Below are 6,617 nucleotides of genomic sequence, written 5' to 3' on the forward strand. Positions count from 1 at the left end.
GAAGTACTGTTGTGTAGGCATGGACCTCCACCCCCATCTTGCTCCAGCATTTATTGTGAATTTTATATTAAAATCAATGTAAAGTATAGTTGATAAATACTTCTAGGAGCCAGGCCTGAAACACATCTTTATTGATGATCTGGATGAAGGCATTGAGTCCATCATCAGTAAATTTGCTGATGACACCAAGCTGGGGGCAAGAGTTGATCTGCTGGAGGGTAGAGAGGCTCTGCAGAGAGACCTCGACAGGCTGGACAGATGGGCAGAATCCAACGGCATGAGATTTAACACATCCAAATGCCGGGTTCTGCACATTGGCCACAACAACCCCATGCAGTGCTACAGGCTGGGGTCAGAGTGGCTAGAGAGCAGCCAGGCAGAGAGGGACCTGGGGGTGCTGGTTGATGGTAGGCTGAACATGAGCCTGCAGTGTGCCCAGGCAGCCAAGAGGGCCAATGGCATCCTGGCCTGCATCAAGAACAGTGTGGCCAGCAGGAGCAGGGAGGTCATTCTGCCCCTGTACACTGCACTGGTTAGGCCACACCTCGAGTACTGTGTCCAGTTCTGGGCCCCTCAGTTTAGGAAGGATGTTGACTTGCTGGAACGAGTCCAGAGAAGAGCAACAAAGTTGGTGAGGGGTTTGGAACACAAGCCCTATGAGGAGAGGCTGAGGGAGCTGGGGTTGCTCAGCCTGGAGAAGAGGAGACTCAGGGGTGACTTTATCACACTCTACAACTACCTGAAGTGAGGTTGTAGACAGGCGGATGATGGTCTCTTCTCCCAGGCACCCAGTACCAGAACAAGAGGACACAGTCTCAGGCTGCGCCAGGGGAGGTTCAGGTTGGATGTTAGGAAGAAGTTCTATATAGAAAGAGTGATTGCGCTATGGAATGGGTTGCCCGGGGAGGTGGTGGAGTCGCCGTCATTGAAGGTGTTCAGAAGGAGACTTGATGGGGTGCTTGGTGCCATGGGTTAGCTGTTTGGGTGGGTTGGATTGGTTGATGGGTTGGACACGATGATCTTGAAGGTCTCTTCCAACCTGGTTTGGTTTATTCTAATAAAGGTTTATTCTAACATACCTTTGCTTTGCTATTGGCAGGTTGTTTTTCTTGCATCTTTAGTCACTGAAGTCAGGCAAAGCAATATTAACATAAAATACTGAAAATAACATCATTGAAGCATATCACATCTTCTGGTAGATGGCACACAATCCCTACACAAGTAATGTTTGTTCACTATACTGTTGTAATATAGTTGTTCTATTCACCTTGAGCAAAGCTTCCAGGACAAGATGTAAGCAGGCAAAGAAATTTATTATGTTATACAGCAAAGTTATATAGTCTATCAGAAGGCACGTGTCACATTGTCACCGGCTGAGGCTGTGCCCTTAAGAAAGGGAATATGGTGGACGGAAGTTGGTAAACGGAAAGAATAATCTAAACTAATTTCATTGGTGAAGTGGGAGGAAGCACCTTCTGAACTGGGAGTGCAGGAAAGTATCCTGGGCACTCCGGCACTTTATCTTTAGTCTTGCTTCCACCTCTCCACAGTTCAGCAGCTCTGTCTGTGCTGGGCTTTCTGCCAAGGCTTCGGCCTTGAGAACTGATAAAGAGATGTATTAACTCCTTTCCAATTAACACAAACTGCTTCTAACTTTTTTTTCTCTCTCTCTCTCTTTCCTAACGTACTCTGGGGAATAGGGGGGAGAGAGGGGAGAGCGGAGGTGGGGAACCCCCTCAGCAAGGGTGGAGGAACTCTCATTTCTGTGTTACTCTGTTGTATATCTTTGTATATATTGTAAATATTGTAAATATTGTAAATTTATAGTTTCATAGTTTCATAGTTTCATTTAGGGTTGGAAGGGACCACAAGGATCATCTAGTTCCAACCCCCCTGCCATGGGCAGGGACACCCCACACTAGATCAGGCTGGACAGAGCCTCATCCAGCCTGCTCTTAAACACCCCCAGGGACGGGGCCTCGACCACCTCCCTGGACAACACATTCCAGGGTTTTACCACTCTCATGGTGAAGAACCTCCTCCTCACATCCAGCCTGAATCTCCCCACCTCCAGCTTCATTCCATTTCCCCTAGTCCTATCACTACCTGAGATCCTGAGAAGTCCTTCCCCAGCCTTCCTGTAGGCCCCTTTCAGATACTGGAAGGCCACAATTAGGTCACCTCGGAGCCTTCTCCTCTGCAGACTGAACAGCCCCAACTCCCTCAGTCTGTCCTCATAGGAGAGGTGCCCCAGCCCTCTGATCATCCTTGTGGCCCTTCTCTGGACACGTTCCAGCACCTCCACATCCCTCTTGTAATAGGGGCTCCAGAACTGGATGCAGTACTCCAGGGGGGGTCTCACCAGGGCTGAGTAGAGGGGGAGGATCACCTCCCTCGACCTGCTAGCCACACTTCTCCTGATGCAGCCCAGGATCTGATTGGCCTTGCGGGCTGCAAGTGCACACTGAGAGCTCATGTTGAGCTTTTTGTCCACCAGCACCCCCAAGTCCCTCTCCTCAGGGCTACTCTCCAGCCAGTCACTGCCCAGCCTGTATTTGTGCCTGGGATTGCCTCGACCCAGATGCAGGACCCTGCACTTGCTCTTATTGAACTTCATGAGGTTGGCTTGTCCCCACCTCTCCAGCCTGTCAAGGTCCCCCTGGATGGCCTCCCTTCCCTCCAGCGTGTCTGCTGCACCACACAGCTTGGTGTCATCTGCAAACTTGCTGAGGGTGCACTCAATGGCACTGTCCATGTCCCCCACAAAGATGTTGAATAAGACAGGTCCCAGGACTGATCCCTGAGGGACTCCGCTTGTCACTGGCCTCCACTGGGACATGGAGCCATTGACAGCCACTCTTTGGGTGCGGCCATCAAGCCAGTTCCTTATCCATCTAGTGGTCCACCCATCAAACCCATGTGTCACCAGTTTGGAGACCAGGATGTTGTGTGGGACAGTGTCGAAGGCTTTGCTCAGGTCCAGGTAAATGACATCAGTTGCTTGCCCCTCATCTATTAATTTTGTCACCTGCTCATAGAAGGCCACCAGGTTGGTCAGGCAGGATTTGCCCTCGGCAAAGCCATGCTGACTGTTCCCAATCACCTCTTCACTATTCTTTTGAGCGAGTAGTGACTCCAGGAGGATCTGCTCCATGATCTTTCCAGGCACAGAGGTGAGACTGACTGGCCTGTAGTTCCCTGGTTCCTCCCTCTTACCCTTTTTGAAGATGGGGGCAATGTTTCCCCTTTTCCAGTCTGTGGGGACTTCACCAGATTGCCATGACTTTTGAAATATAATAGAGAGGGGCTTAGCAACCTCATCTGCCAGTTCTCTCAGCACCCGTGGGTGTAACCCGTCGGGTCCCATGGACTTGAACACTTTCAGGTTCTTCAGATGATCACGAACCTGATCTGCACTTACAATGGGCAGTTCTTCCTCCCCGTCCCTGGCTTTGACTTCCATAACATCAGGAGTGTGGCTAGAGGCCCTTGCAGTGAAGACTGAGGTAAAGAAGTTATTAAGTACCTCAGCCTTTTCCTCATCACATGTGACCATGTCACCATTTTCCTTTCTGAGGGGGCCCACACCTTCCCTAGTCTTCTTCTTCCCATTAATATACCTGTAAGAGTTCTTAGTATTCCCTTTAATCTCCCTGGCTAGATTCAACTCAAACTCTGCTTTGGCTTTCCTAACCAGGACTCTTGCTGCTCGGGCAGCTTCCTTATATTCCCCCTGTTCTACCTGTCCTTCTCTCCACTGCCTGTAGAGTTTCCTTTTAAGTAATAGTGTGCCCAGTAGCTCCTTGCCCATCCAGGCAGGCCTCCTAGCATTCTTACCTGCTTTTCTCTTTGTTGGTACACAGAGCTCCTGGACACAGAGGAGGTGGTCCTTGAATACTGACCAGCTGTCCTGGGTCCCTCTTCCCTCCAGGGCTTTGTCCCAGGACACTTTGGCTAGCAGATCCCTGAAGCGATCAAAGTCTGCACGCCTAAAGTCTAGGGTCGTGAGCTTGGAATACTTCCTCCTGATTGCCCTGAGGATATTAAATTCAACTGCTTCATGGTCACTGCAGCCAAGGCCGTCTATGAGCCTCACATTGCTTACCAGCCCTTCCCTGTTGGTGAGAACAAGGTCCAGCATAGCACCATTTCTTGTTGGTTCCTCCACCATTTGGAGGAGGAAGTTGTCTTCTATGCAGTCCAGGAACATCCTGGATTGCTGGTGCCTTGCTGTGTTGTCCCTGCAGCAGATGTCCGGGTGGTTGAAATCACCCATGAGGACCAGGGCTTGTGACCTGGAAGCTGCTTCTATTTGCCTATGGAGGGCCTCATCTGCTTGGATCTGCTGGTCAGGTGGCCTGTAGGAGACCCCCACAGTAATATCTCCTTCCCCTGTCCTGCCTTTGATTTTAACCCATACACTCTCAACTAGCTCATCATCCCTCCCCAGGTGGAGCTCCACTGATTCCAGCTGGTTGTTGACATAGAGGGCAACACCTCCTCCTCTCCTTCCCTGCCTATCCTTCCTAAAGAGTTTATACCCATCTATGCCTACATTCCAGTCATGGGATTCATCCCTCCAAGTTTCAGTAACAGCCACTATGTCGTGGCATCCCAGCAGCACAGTGGCCCTTAACTCATCCTGTTTGTTGCCCAAGCTGCGTGCATTCGCATAGAAGCACTTCAGCTGGGCTGGCCCTGTCCTCCTCTTGTGCCAAATCCCCTGGGTTTCCACAGAATGTCCTGGTGGATCATTCGTGGCTTGCCTCAGGGCAGCAAGTTGAGAGCCCTTACCAGCTCTCCTTCTCTCTACTGCTGGTGAGCTGCCCCTCTGTTTGTCACCAGCCAGCAGGAGACTATTAACCCCTTCCCCCTTCAAATCGAGTTTAAAGCCCTATCAATTAGTGCATACCTTACACTGCTTTGTAAATATAAAGCTCCACTGCTTTGCTAATTCAGCTTGTGAGGTTTTTTTTTTTTCCTTTCCCTTCAATTTTTCTTTCCCCTTACTTACAGGGGGGAGGGAAGAGGCTTCTTGGCCTTACCCTTCCAACCCACCACATTTTTTTTTATTGGCATACCCAACATGCGGCAGATAATTAGTTTAATTTATTACTTGATTGATTTAGTGTTTTCTAGCTGAATTAGCAAACATGAAGGTATTGTGGTTTGTGGAGCGATTATTCTTTTCAATTTTTGGGGCTCTGGTTTAAAGATATTGTTTGGGTTTGATTTTGGATTACCTGGGTAAATATTTGGTGCGGACAATTTATATGAGGGTTATGTATAGAGTTAAATTATGGTATGGAAAATGTATTAATTTATTATGGCCAGGGAGATACAGGAATGTTACCTCCACCACGCTCCCAATTGAGATAAAGGGTTTTAGGATTCCGCCTGAGGAGAGAGTAACTTTAAGTGATGCCTGGGATCCAAAGGTGATTTATTTCATGTGTATAATCTTACTCTCAGTGATAATTAACGTGTATGTGATGGTCTCTTTGCGGCGAGAGAGAAAGGTGTCCAGGGCGTGTTTTGTTATTAAAACTAGATCAAAAAGAAAACGCTGTGGCTCTGGATCAGTACCAGAGTCATCTAGTGAAGAGGACTGTGGAGAACCCGTGTCAGTTAAAAAGAAGGCTAAAAAGTCAATTGGTAAAGCAGCACTAAATGGCTTTGCTGATTCTAGCAAGTTGCCAAGGGCGGCAGCTGGTATCAACATGGCGCCTACTCCTTCTCCTACTCCTCCTCCTTCTTCTCCGTCGGCCATTAACAGAGCAACGTCACTTCCACCCACTCCCTCGGTGGGACCGGAAGTCACTGCCCCAGCAGCTGATTTATCTCAGAACCTGTCAGCTTCCATTAAGGTGGCTGTAAATTCAAACACAGCTCCAGTTAAGGTGGCTATTTTAAAGACTAGAGGTGGAAAGGGCAAAGATGGAGAAGAAGAGGTGGAGACTGATCCTGGTGAGGGGCCCTCTACTCTAAAAGATCCTGCTCAGGAGGGAGAGAAGGTTTGTTTTAAAGATCTAGCTAACCTAGTGAGATCAAAGCAGGATGGAGATGAAGTTAGGAAAGCAGCTGGCAAAGGTGGTTCTCAGCTTAAAGAGATCCTTAGGAGAATGACAGCAGGATTATATGAACAAAAAATTCAGGGAGACGAAGAGGAAGATGATATTTCAGAGTGTTTGTTACCACATGAGGAATTGCGAACTGTCCGTAAAGATTTCACCAGGGCAGATAAGGAGCCAGTTCTAGCTTGGCTTAGTAGGTGTTATGATACAGGTGCTTCAGCTCTAACAGTTGGAGACAAGTCAGCAGCTCAGTTAAGAACTCTCTCGAGGGATAATGGAATAGATACACATCTAGGAAGGGCCCTTGGTAAGGTTAATCTGTGGATACGCCTTTTAATAGCGGTTGCCCTGAGATACCCTTCCCGAGATGATCTTCCCTGGAATCCTAAACCCTGGACTACCATAGATGAGGGAATTAAGCGCTTGAGAGAATTTGCTGTTAGAGAGCTACTCTATGGTGAACATGAAACTCTGAATCCTGATGACATTCCTGTGGGTATTGGTCTTGCTAAAAAGATCATCAAACTTGCTCCTTCTAATTAT

Source organism: Melanerpes formicivorus, unplaced genomic scaffold (genome assembly GCF_026170545.1).
Source record: "Melanerpes formicivorus ecotype bairdi unplaced genomic scaffold, bMelFor1.0.p_v2 SCAF_9, whole genome shotgun sequence".
NCBI lineage: Eukaryota > Metazoa > Chordata > Aves > Piciformes > Picidae > Melanerpes > Melanerpes formicivorus.